At 37.3% G+C, this 12,734-nt stretch overlaps 1 long non-coding RNA gene across 1 annotated transcript in view; it reads left to right on the top strand.

Moving 5' to 3' along the window:
• Positions 1–6,661, top strand: part of LOC130708330 (uncharacterized) — a 28,292-nt gene extending 21,631 nt beyond the window's left edge. Inside the window, exons 2-3 of the long non-coding RNA XR_009008548.1 lie at positions 4,642–4,716; positions 6,495–6,661. This is a non-coding gene — a long non-coding RNA (uncharacterized LOC130708330). The remainder of the gene's footprint in view (positions 1–4,641; positions 4,717–6,494) is intronic.
• Positions 6,662–12,734: the final 6,073 nt, after the last annotated feature.

The raw sequence follows: 12,734 nt of genomic DNA, 5'->3' as shown, positions 1-12,734 counted from the left end.
GGTTCCTTAAAAAACTAAAAATAGAATTACCATATGACCCAGAAATCCCATTACTGGGCATATACCCTGAGAAAACCATAATTCAAAAAGACACATGCACCCCAATGTTCATTGCAGTACTATTTACAATAGCTAGGTCATGGAAGCAACCTAAATGCCCACCAACAGGCGAATGAATAAAGAAGATGTGGTACATATATATGATGCAATATTACCCAGCCATAAAAAGGAACGAAATTGGGTCATTTGTAGAGATGTGGATGGACCTAGAGACGGTCATAGGGAGTGAAGTTAATCAGAAAGAGAAAAACAAATATCGTATATTAACACATATATGTGGAATCTAGAAAAATGGTACAGATGAACTGGTTTGAAAGGCAGGAATAGAGACACAGATGTAGAGAACAAACGTATGGACACCAAGGGGAGAAAGTGGGGGCAGGGGTGGTAGTGGTGGTGGGATGAACTGGGAGCTTGAGATTGACATATATACACTAATATGTACAAAATAGATAACTAATAAGAACCTGCTGTATAAAAAAAAAACAAAGTTCAAAACAAACAAACAAACAAATGGAACCAAATTAAACTTAAAAGTTTTGCATAGCAAAGGAAACCATAAACAAAATGAAAAGAGAACCTACAGAATGGGAGAAAATATTTGCAAATGATGTGACCAAAAAGGGATTAATTTCCAAATGTACAAATGGGTCATACAGCTCAATATCAAAAAAACAAACAACCCAATCAAAAAATGGGCAGAAGACCTAAATAGACATTTCTCCAAAGAAGGCATATAGATGGCCAACAGGCACATGAAAAAATGCTCAACATCACTAATTATTCGAGAAATGCAAATCAAAACTGCAATGAGGTATCACCTCACTCTGGTCAAAATGGTCATCATCAAAAAGTCTACAGATAATAAATGCTGGAGAGGATACAGAGAAAAAGGAACCCTCCTACACTATTGATGGGAATGTAAACTGGTATAGCCACTATGGATAACAGTGTGGAGGTTCCTTAAAAAACTAAAATTAGAGTTACCATATGATCCTGCAATCCTACTCCTGGGCATATATCCAGAGAAATTTATGGTTATGGAGGAGGGATATATTAGGAGGATGGGATTAACATATACACACTATTATATATAAAATAGATAACCAACAAGGATCTATTGTAGAGCACAGGAAACTATAGTCAATATTTTATAATAACCTATAAGGGAAAAGAAACTGAAAAAAAAAATATATATGGGTCTAACTGAATCACTGTGCTGTATACCTGAAACTAACATGACATTGTAAATCAACTATACTTCAATTAAAAAAGTTTTTTTAGGGCTTCCCTGGTGGCGCAGCGGTTGAGAATCTGCCTGCCAATGCAGGGGACACGAGTTCGAGCCCTGGTCTGGGAAGATCCCACATGCCGCGGAGCAACTCGGCCCGTGAGCCACAACTACTGAGCCTGCGCGTCTGGAGCCTGTGCTCCGCAACAAGAGAGGCTGTGATAGTGAAGAGGCCCGCACACTGCGATGAAGAGTGGCCCCCGCTCGCCGCAACTACAGGAAGCCCTTGCACAGAAGCGAAGACCCAACACAGCCAAAAATAAATAAATAAATTAAAAAAAAATAATAAAATAAAGAGCAACTACTTAAAAAAAATTTTTTTTTTAAAAAGTCTCATCACAAGAAAAACATTTTAACTAAGTATGGTGGTGGATATTAACTAGACTTATTTTGATTATTTTTCAATATATAAAAATACCAAATTATTATGTTAACCATTGGAAACTCATGTTATATGTCAATTATATCTCAATAAAAATATAAGCAAGCGTGTTCAGTTATATTGCTCTAGTTTTAGCAAATTATTGTGTATAGTATTTGTGTATTGTATTTTATAGTATAAAGGAAAATAAAATATTTTTTAAATTAAAAAAATCAAGTACTACCTTATATAATTCTAATAAAATTCAAAGAAAACAGATTATATAAGGAAAATATCCCCTTTAATCTTCCCTCCTGTTTTGTCATTTTGCTTCCCTCCTTGGGGAAAAAACACTTATCAGGTTGGTGTGTATCCTTCAGGATATTTAATATTTTATTTTCCACACATTTACAGTTAAATATTCATATAGGAATCATATACATATATATGCAAAATTAGGACCATGTTGTATATATTGTTCTGTGACTTATTTTTTCACTTAGTGTATATTTGGAGAACTTTCCATGTTGTGTGTCTATGTCTACCTAAAAAATTACTGCATAATATTCCATTATATTGATGTAGTGAAGTTTATTTAACCATTCTTTTCTTTATGAACATTTATGTAGTTTCCAATTTTTTATTATTGTAAATGATACAACAAAATTCTTCATTTCACTTTGAACATTTTGGGAAACATTTCTCTAAGATAGATATTTAGAAGAGGAATTGCTGGATATTTGAAACATTTAGAGATCTTTTACAAATCTGATGGGTAAAAAAATATCCTTTCCTCGTTTTAAAGTAGAATTTCACTGATTTCTAGTGAGATTGAGCACTTGTTCACATATTTATTGGCCATCTGTAACTTTTGTATTCTGCAACGTTAATCTTTTGCTTTATATGTTATAAATATTTTCTTCCTGTTTCTCATTTGTCCTTTAAACTTTGCTTATGGTGTCTTTTATGGTTAGGTTTTTCTGCTTTATGAAGTCAAGTCTGCCAATCTTTCATTTTTTCACTTTTGGCCTAAGAAAATCTTCCTTACCACAAGCCCACAAACATATGCTCCTAGTTTTCCTCTGCATAAAAATGTATAGATGAAGTGGACACAGGCTAGCTGTTCAGTCAACTCTTTCCCTTTTCCTTCTGAGCACATAGCCAGACTTTATATTCCAACCTTCCTTGCAACTGGGTGTGGCTGTGCTATTGAGTTCTGGCTGACAGAATGTGGACAGAGGCTAACGGAACGTGTGCCATTTTCCGTGACTTGCCTGTGCGATCTTTTATACTATTTTTCCTTTTGGTTGTCTGTAAGGAATATAACCCCCAGGGAGAAATGGGGAGCTATATATTGAAGATGGTGGAACCACAATATGGAAAGTGCTAGGATCGGAATCACCTCTTGGAGAAGAGCTACACAATCAGAAACACGTGTTTTGATTTTTGCGTGACTTTTAAGCTGCTGAGATTTGGGGATTTATCTGTTACAGCCACTAAATACCTTAACTAATATATATTTTTGTATATACTTCTAATATTTACATTGTTAATACAATTGATAAAATAACTTATTTTTATGCTTGGTATGAGATAAGGATCTAACCAAATTTCCCCTCTCCCAAAATGGACAGTTGATTCTGGGGGCTAATTTGTCTTTTATCTATGTAAAATGTTACCCTATGTAAAATGTTATTGTACCTTTGACTGTACCATACACAACTGGCAATTTTCAGCCATTTGTGGTCTCTAAAAACAGCAGTTTCAGTCAATTTAGTATTAAATTCTCTTGTACATATTAGAATGTTTATAGACTTTCTATCCTTGCCCATCAATATTTCTTCACCAGTAGCATACTGTTTTAATTATTGTAGCTTTATAGTATATTTCATATCAGGTAGGGCAAGGTGAACTTTAAAATCAGTTGGTCAAGTTCTACGAAAAATCCTGTTGAGGTTTTGAGTGGAATTGCATTATATTTGTATAGATTAATTTTGAGAATCAACATTTCTATAATATGGAGTTTTCTCAATTGGGAGTGTGACCATAAACAGGCAAGAAATTTGTCCACAGTTAATTAAAAAATGTATGAGTCACAGCTCTAGGGAAGCCAGAGGTTTAATGGCAACTGCTTGTCTCTTTCTAAACTGTGGACATGAAGGGCAATTTACTCACCAGGGCCTTCTAAATTTTAACCTGTACCTGGTCTCCTCTGGTTTTTGTGAGAGAGAAAGGCTGCTGCTATGTATTTATTTATAAATTTTCTGCATCTCTCTACTAGGATATAAGTACCATAAAATTAGGACTTTGCCACCTTTATTTACTGCAGTATCTCCAGTGCTTAGAACAGAGCCTGACCCATGAATTCTTAAAAATTAAAAAAAAATTTTTTGTCAAAAGAGGAAATAATGAATATGAGGACTCTAGCCCTTAATGAGGTTGGTAGTTTGCATCTAGCATCTGATATATAAGATGTAGGTCACAGCATAAAGGTGCTTGTTTCTTCTGGTTCTCATTATGTTCCCGTGGCTGCATCTATTTAGCCATGCTTAAATGTTATGAAATGGTAATATATAAAATGGCTGTGATGATTAAAACATTCACAAGCATGGCCTTAGAATAAACATTGCAGTGAATGAACAAGGTTACTCACTGAAGCACTGTTTGCAGTAGCAAAAGATTGGAAACAACCCAAATGTAAATCAACAAGAACATAGTTTAAAAAAAAAAACAACTATGGCATATTCATACAATGGAATAGCACATAGCCGTTAAAAACAAAAACCAAAGAAAAATTGATATGAAAAGATCTCCAGGATAAACTGCATTGTTAAGTTAAAAAAAAAAGTGTAGAGCAGACTATATAACATGCAACCTTTTGTGGAAAAAAGAAAAGGAAATAAAAATACATATTCATGTTTGCTTCTAGAGCCAAAGAAACTCTAAAATGATTAGAAGAAATTAATAAAAGTGACTACCTGTTGGAGTGGTGATGGGAACTGGGGTGAGTGTGACACTTCTTACTGTATATTTTTATATATTATTTGATTCTTGTACCTTGTGAATATATTGCCATTAAAATTAAATAAAATATAAAATATAAATGATGATAACAATTATATTTCATGTAAGAAATACACTCAGTCTGTTAGTTGATACAATAAAGAAATGAAAATTGTTTTGGATTTGTACCCATTTGGGGGAATTGGTCTTTGGTATAGCTATTAAGTGTTTGCAGAAATAACATGTAAAGTTATGTAAGGTGACAGCAGCAGCAGCTGAAACAGAGTTCCTTGGTTGGTCCCATCTCATTCAGGAGGCTTTCTGGACCAGGCAGTTAGGGTTAATGTGCTTTTGTTCATCTTCTTTTCAGATTATAGGGCTCAGGGTACATCAAATCATTTTAGTGAAGCTTCTGTTTTGATGCAAAGTATTTCAGCCTTGTCCTCTTAGTTCAAATTAAATCAATTAAACATCTCTTAATAATTTCAAGGCAAAGTGGTTTCAGAGAACTAGTAAGTGACTTGCCCACAGCTGAATATTCACCAAATTAATTAAACTTGTTAACAAATGTAAACTATAGAATTGCAAATATTGAACAGTCTTGGCTGCCTTGGCCTAGTTCATTCATCTTCCTCATTAATATTAACCACTCTTTCCTGTGTGGTTAAATTTATGTTGTGAACAGAGTTGAAAAGGCTTTGCTTATGGTACATTTTAAAAATCAGATATATCTTTACCCAAAAAAACGCATCATCATCAAAAGTATTATTGATTATGAACTGTATCAAGAGAATTTACATAAATTCGACCACTATCTTCTAGGGATTTACAGTGACAGGTTTAATTTAAAATTCAAGCTAAATAATATAGATTCAATAGTTATTGTGAAAGTTCTCTGTGAAGTGCACCATACAAACGTATGGCATTTTTGGGGGCATGCTTGTAACAAAAATAATATTTTAAAAAGATAGAAAATAACAGAGGATGAATGGGCAATTCAGGTTGGGGAAGATGGATGAAAGTAGTTCTAATAAACAGTCAGCTTTCAGCTAGATAAAAAGGCCCTATAAATGTTCAGGTTACTAACTGATACTCACCAATCACTTGGTAATCATGTACCTAATAAAAGTAAGCACTAATGGCTCAAGGAACTGCGAGTCAAATTATGAAGTTTTATTAAGATGTTTTCTCTGCTTGTCTTCAATTATTTAGAGCCAGTCTAGTTTTCCTTCAAAATTAAAGTCTGGAGATCCAGTTAATTTATGTGACTGGACATTTAAAAACAAATGTCCTCTCTACCTGTATGTACCATGACTGAGAAAGAGTACTGTATGTTTCCACAGTGCTTTGTTGAAACACAACCATTTTTCTAAACTTATTAAAATAATGTGCAATGGAAAGAGCCTTGTCCCTGAGCTCTGAAACTTAGACAGCCGTCAAATTCCCATTTTCCTCACTCTCCTAGCCCACCTACTACTCCAAATACCTCTTCAGTAGCTGTAAGGAAGCTCTCTTTCACTTTTACCTAAACCCCTTGGCAGTTGGACACAAAGCCAAGACCCAAGATCAAAGAAAGTCTAAGAGAATGAAGTATTCAGGGTACAGAATAATAATACATACAGGTATCCCTTGCTTTTCAGAAGCTCGCTTTGTGCCACGTCACTTTTACAAAAGACCTACATTAGTACCTGTTTTTGTTAACTAAAAGAAATCTGAGGAGTATTTTTGCTTTTACAAAAAACGGTGAAAAGCGAAAATAGCATCAGTGTTTTTTTGCAGTGAGCCGTTATAGAGGCAGCATGTACCCCATCTCGAGCGGCGAGAGTGGCACCACAAGCTCCTTCCCCAGGAACTACACTCTGCATCTCAGCGTCAAGCTGCCATCCCTTTGTGTCTGTGAGCATCTGTGTTTTATCTCCATTTATTTTGTGCGTCCCTGTCAGCAAGATGTGTCTTAAGGTAATTGATTCTTGCTTTACACCATTTCTGCTTGTGAAAGTTTTGATAGGAAATCTTTACTTTCGGAGAGTGGGGAAACTTGTATTCAGCTTCTTGGATAATTATCATAGAACTGTCCCTAAACCTGGAATCTCAGGGGCCATTCAAGAAATAATCTCTTTCTGGTATCTGGTTGTCTGGGACTTATTTTATTTTGATGTGCAGCCCCTAGATATTATTCAGCATTGTTCAGGAGCCAGGTCCAGCTACTTGTAAAAGGATGCATGATGAATAGCCTGCTACCTTTCCTGGTTGGGGTTCTGGGACCTATAGCCACCGTCAGGCCTGACCACTGTCTAGCCTTCTCCCTCTCCATCTTCTACTCTTTTCTTTCTGCCTCTGATCTTCTTTCCTTCTCTATATTTATTTTCCTATAAAAAACTTACCTTTCCTTCAAGGCCCCAGTTGTATATCACCTTACTTTGAGAAAAAACACATTTTGATAGAACCAGCACTTAGGAATTTAATAATTTACCAGTGGGAATGACTCAGGTTAAAGTAATTATGAGCATTCCAAGTAGAGTGACTTTTTCCTCACGGGGTAGGTATTGTCTCATTAGACATCAGAGTGGACAATATACACATTTTAATTTCTGAATGTCTACACTCAGGGTGCAGTTATTTCTTAATTATCTGCATAAGAGGCATCAACCAAATGAATAATTTGAAAACTGGCATTGGAATGCACAATACAATTTTTTTCTCCCAGAAGCTTGTTTTACTAATTACATTTGGTTTGAACTTGTATTAAAACAAATACTTCTCTAGAGTACATACCAAACTGCTTCTAAGGAGAGCAATCTAGAAATAGTTGGAACATGGGCAGAGGCCACAGGAAAATGAAAAATGCTCAGAATCAGAAGATTCAACATTGAGTCAATTATTTATTTTTTCCTTGCTATATTCCAAAACAGATTTTGAGGTGGAAAAATAGCTGTGGCTCACACTGGGAGGATTATGCCTTTTGAGGCCTAAATATGATTCTAGTTCTTGTCCAGTGTAGCATTTTGCTGTCTGATAATAACAACAACAGTAACCACTCCTGGATGGCCCACAGTGTCAAGGACTGTGCTAAATTCTTAACATGGTTTACCTCATTTAATCCTCAAATTACTTGTTGTCCTAATTTTACAGATTAGGCTCAGAGAGATTAATTACCTTGCCCAAAGTCACACAGCTAGTACGTGGTGGAACCCAGTTTGTGTGGCCCCACTGCCTGTGTTCCTAACACCTTCACCCTATTGCCTCTGATTTTGTTGACGATACGCTATGCAGCTATGACTGCCTTCTATTAAAAACATCTGGGCATTTTTAAACATCTGAAGCACTGTCTACATTGAACAGGAAAGAAGCAGGCTTTGTTGATGTCAAATTCTCCCATCTGAGAAAGGGGTTGTAATCATCTTACCAGGACAGTTTTGAGAAAACAAGTGGAACCCCAAACCTTTGATGATTGCCCAAACACACTGGTTCCAGAAAAGTGTAAAGTCTTCAGATACCTTTATATCCGCATGGTCTTGGCTTGACCAAAGGACCTGGCTGTGGAACTCCTTACCTAGAGTTGCTCCTTCCTGTTCGCCATCGCATTCCTTGCCTTGTATTATCCGCTGCTAAATGGATCTCCCTCAATCAGCCATGGGATGGGAAGTACCTCTTGGCGGGCCTTACAATCCACGCTACTGTGTAGGCTCAGCTGTCCAGATGGTAACCAACTTGTCATTGTCCTCCCAGTTCAACGTCCTGAACTTAGCTACCACCCATCCTCCCCAGTTACGGTTGCTGAGGATGTAATAGTGTTTGACACCATCTGTGACCTTTGGCACAACTTCAACTCAAATGTACCCTCTTGGAGGAAAGTTCCTTAGTGCAAAGTCTTTACCTACACCTCCTTTTTCTATCCTGCTGCCTTCTTTTTTTTTTTTTTTAATTTTATAGCTACTTTATTTATTTATTTATTTTTGGCTGTGTTGGGTCTTCGGTTCGTGCGAGGGCTTTCTCTAGTTGCGGCAAGTGGGGGCCACTCTTCATCGCGGTGCGCGGGCCTTTCACTATTGCGGCCCCTCCCGTTGCGGGGCACAGGCTCCAGACGCGCAGGCTCAGTAGTTGTGGCTCACGGGCCCAGCTGCTCCGTGGCATGTGGGATCTTCCCAGACCAGGGCTCGAACCCGTGTCCCCTGCATTAGCAGGCAGATTCTCAACCACTGCGCCACCAGGGAAGCCCTATCCTGCTGCCTTCTATCCTCCAATTTCCTGTATCTTAATAGTCAAAGGCCAATAAATATTAAGTTTTAGCTCTTAGCTAATATCAACGTTTCCTATAGTGGTGAAGTTTTTGGTAGTTACTCAAACTGTTAGAGTCGATTGTTTGCAGTTTTGTTTTTTAACGGGGGAGAAAGAACCGAACTTACAATAGCATGAATCTTCCTTAGCACGCACTTCCCTGCCTTGTGGAAATGGCTGTAACGATGCACAGTATCTAAATCATGTAGTGCAAATCACTACTTTGTCAAGAAGCAGGGACTTAATGCATGTGTTATTTTAAAATTGTTTTCAGCCTGAGATTGGCATACTTAATTGCTTTTTAAGTACCCTTGTTAAAGCATCAAGGATACTGTTGATGGTGTTTAAGCATCTTTGGGTGGGCTGCTGTCATTAAGAAGCAAGGTTGGCATTTTCCTCTCTAACCTCGAACTTGATGGTTTTAATATCTGGGCTATTAAATTTACACCAGGAAGAACTGGTGGATAAATCTTTTACCAAGCAATTTAAGTAAACAACAGAAATAAAGAAAAGGGTAAAGCTTTTAGCTTTCAGATAGCATATCCTCCAAGGACTGTCCTCTATTTTTGTGGCATTGCACAGAGTTGTTTGAAGCAGAAGATGCTATATTTGAGGTTGATTTTTTGTGGAATCAGCTTCTGAATTCAACCTGAAGCGAATGCTTTGGCTTCAAGTGTGGTGTTGATGAATTACTGAAGAAATTTCAATTGGAGGTAAAAATCCTAAATATTCTTTATTTCTTTTTTGGAGGACAAGAATAACTCCTTTGGGGAAAAAAAAGAAAACAAAATAAAATTGACTGACTTTGCTTTGTTGAAAAATATTGCTTTGGTCTTTTCCCCACCCTAAGAGTCCAAGGGCCCTGTAAACATTCATCCTTCATTCAGCAAACATTCATGGGCCATCTACTGCTTTCCAAGTACTATTCCCTGTGCCAGGAAGTATGGAGATGATATTCCAGAAGGACACATCCCTGGAAGCTTCTCTGTATCCATTCAATGATAACTTACCTAAAGAAACTTTGGCTCAGACTAAAATGTCTTAGGAGAGTTGTGAAAAATAAAGATACAGAGTTTTTTCTTTGATACGCATTTCAACATGGAATCTATTTGAAGATGCGTTCCCATTTCTCTGTGGTAAGATATACAACAAAGGAACACAGGGTGTTTTTGGAGAACTTGCCTGCTTCCTGTTGTTGAAATAAAGTCTTATATGAAATAAAAGCACTATTCAAGTTTGGGATTATTGGTGACAAAGACTGTGTTATCTGTGACAGAGAAAATATGCAATTTTCCCCCTCAGGCATGATGTACATTTATTAGAGTGTTTATCAAATAATTTGGTTTTGCAATACATTATCAGAAATTAGTGAGATTGGTTATGGACTTAATTATGCTTTTCTAAAAAATGATTTTAGTCTGCTCTCAAACATTTTGAAGTGGACCTTTCTTATGGTTACCAAATTGTATGAAAGCACATTGCCCTCATCGCATAAGGGTCACAGGTGGAACGTAGCAGGGCTGAAATGAAGGGTAATGGAAAAATCCAGTACTTGTGTTTGCTACTTAAATGTCATGGCTGGGTAAATGGATTTCTCTACTTCCTAGCACTCGGCTTCTACTACATTAGTGTGGCAGCAATTAGAGAGGAGAGGTTGCTCTACAAATTGGCTTGGCGAACCATGTAGTTCATCTTTTTATTGTGCAAAACAGAAAAAATTGCTTCTAATCAATCCACTTCAACTTTTAGTCTAAAAATTATTTACCATCCCATCAGCTGAAAGTACCTATGAAATGTTCTATTTGAATCAACTGAAGGAAAGAGGTATTTGTATCAATAAGCTGATTACGGTTATGGGGGCACAATCTTACCATGGAAGCAATAAAGAGACCGCATTATTATTGAGGTGTCCTTGCCAAATTGATTAATGCTTTTAGGAGAATTAATCTACATTTCAAATATAATTGGGCTCTTATTAACTAAATCAGAAATGTACCACTTCGTGGCTGTGATGCTCAAAAGAGACAGGTTTTCCTCCAGAATAGAACATTATTCATTTTGAACTTTTTGTAATCTTTGCATTTGATTCACATGATTGATTAATCCCTCTGCTTTGTAATTGCCCTAGGAGGTAACATTTGAGGGTGCTTAGATGAAAGTTTATTATTCTTAATTTTTTCAGAGCGTAAATTAACAGAGAACTGATGTGAGGTACAAGGAAATTTGACTCATTTCTACTTTGCCCATCAGCACACTCAAGGATATTAAGAAGTGAATAAAGGAATTACATTTCTAAATGAAATGTAATCATCAGTTTGAGGTAGTACAAACTATAAGAGTATTGTCCTTTAAACTGTGCCTTACACAGCTAGCTTCATTGGGAAAACATGAAGAATCAGGCAGCCTGTGCTGGAAACTGGGATGTTGTAGGCTGAGAAACCTTAGCCTCATTTAAGAAGAAACCTCACTCCCAGCTCCAAATCTGGTAAACATTGTTTGGCGTCTCAAAAGCCAAAGATTTCTTATGCAGCAGGAGTCCAAACTTCTGAACCAAAAATCTTAGCAGAGAAGACCAAAAAATTTGTTGAAACCAATTTTTTTTCCCCAACAAGTTCTAATTTTTCTCATTGGTGAAACTAAAATCATCTAAATTTTAAACATTTTTTTAAAGGTTGGTTCTTTAAAGAGGAAACTCCCTTCTTTTAGATGAATGTTAATTTCACAATGGAGGATTAGGCGATGTCTGCAGATAATGTCTTGTCTTATTTGGGGTAGTGGTTTAAATTCTAGGCTTGCCTTTCAAAAGAAGCCCTTTAACCCTTGTAAAAAGAAATAAATAGAACTCCATCTGAGAGGCCTCCCCTTTTGTGTTTTCTCCCTGACTTCCCCTCATGCCTCCAAACAGGGACTACTTATGTGCTGGTTTATGCTTACAGAGAGAAAGGAAGGAGCAGCTGGCTTCTGCTTTGATTTGAGCGCCATTCCTCTTTCTCAGATCCTCTCTTCTTACCAGGGCCACATATGTTATTAACACTCAAATAAAGCTTGCTACCTCTTGCAAGTTAAGAGGGTTTCGCCGAAGCGGACATTGTGCATTTGGTGCATATGAGACAGCCTGTATCCTGTTCCTTTAGTCCTCTACTCCCACCCAGACAGGACTCATTAGAAAACCGAAGGGCTAGGGTTCAGGAAGCAGGGAAGAAGAAAGGATGAGGGAAGGACTCCCAAGTGCAGTGCTTTATGCAGACTTAGGCCTCTTGGGTAACCTCATCCCTGTGGAAGGATGGCTGCCTAGAGGATTTTACATGGGGGTCCTTCTACTTGCTGGTTAGACCCGAATGTTGCCTTCCAGGCTTCCCGTGTCTTCAGGGGTTGTTTATATCTTTTGAATTTAGTTCCAAGTCACAACCTGTCAGGGTCTCTCTTCCCTGCAAAGATGAGAAGGTTGACTCAATGGATGACCTTCTTGGGTCCCTTCCAGTGCTAACATTTAATAACATTTAATCTTGCAAGTGCAGACCACCAATGTATCAAACGTTCCAGAAAACACAAGGTGTGGATAATCAGAACTGAAAGGAAGGTCCCAAATCCATGTGGAACACAATAGTACATGTTTTCTTTAACATTCTCTCCTGTGTACACACAGAGCTCAAGTTTTATTTGCTTCCAAGTCAGGCCTGCCCAAAGACCTGGTTAGTTCTCGTTAAACAGTTCAGACACAAGCATCCCCCAGGGCAACAA

The sequence above is a fragment of the Balaenoptera acutorostrata genome, chromosome 6 (assembly GCF_949987535.1).
Source record: "Balaenoptera acutorostrata chromosome 6, mBalAcu1.1, whole genome shotgun sequence".
NCBI lineage: Eukaryota > Metazoa > Chordata > Mammalia > Artiodactyla > Balaenopteridae > Balaenoptera > Balaenoptera acutorostrata.
This window is presented reverse-complemented; position numbering and strand designations above follow the sequence as displayed.